General features: G+C 58.6%; 1 long non-coding RNA gene across 2 annotated transcripts in view; it reads left to right on the forward strand.

Moving 5' to 3' along the window:
- Nucleotides 1-669, forward strand: part of LOC105539437 — a 19,307-nt gene continuing 18,638 nt past the window's right edge. Inside the window, exon 1 of one of the 2 annotated variants that reach the window (XR_001006046.1) lies at nucleotides 1-133. This is a non-coding gene — a long non-coding RNA (uncharacterized LOC105539437). Of the gene's footprint in view, nucleotides 373-669 lie in introns of both variants that reach the window. The other variant, XR_001006047.1, reaches the window with a different exon arrangement.

Consider the following 669-nt stretch of genomic DNA (forward strand, 5'->3'; position numbering starts at 1 on the left):
TTTGCCCGCCTATCCCCACATTGGTCCGCGCCCTGCCCCTGCCCTTGCCCCTTGCGCCTCCCCAGTGCACTCGCGTACGCGCAGGTTCCTGCCGACCCGGAAGCGGATCTCGCGGGGCTTCTGGCACTCTCGGGTGAGTGAGTCTCCGTCTTTGGGGTTCAAGCCTGCGCCTCGCGGGCCCCAGGTTCCCACGCTCCGCTGTCGGGTTTTGGGGTCGCCCTGTAGGTTAAAACCCCGAACCTGCTCATTCCTCTCGCGGCGTGGCCCCTAGACGTTCCCAGTCCCGTAGCTCCGAGAGGGTCTGGAGGTCTGCGTCCATTTCGGATTAAAATCGTTCTGAAGTGGGTACTGGCCCCTACTTTTTTGCCTTCGGTCAGTGTGGCTACCGACCGCCCACCGCGTCGTTTCTCTGCTTAAAACTCTTCTCTGACTCCCTCTTCTCTCCTCCTGGTAAAGCCCTCATTCGGGGCGGATACACACCCTTCGCCCTCGTCCAGGGAGAACAGAGGGGAAGCAGAAATGGAGGAGGAGGAGGGAGAAATGCGCGAAATTAGAGAGCAATCAGAAAGAATAGCCGGGACTGAGAAAAAGGATGCTACCAAGATGAGGCCAAACACTGTCAGAGAAGGAGGGGAAAGGAAGCAAAATGAGCAGAAATGGACAGGGAAA

The sequence above is a fragment of the Mandrillus leucophaeus genome, unplaced genomic scaffold (genome assembly GCF_000951045.1).
Source record: "Mandrillus leucophaeus isolate KB7577 unplaced genomic scaffold, Mleu.le_1.0 Scaffold104, whole genome shotgun sequence".
NCBI lineage: Eukaryota > Metazoa > Chordata > Mammalia > Primates > Cercopithecidae > Mandrillus > Mandrillus leucophaeus.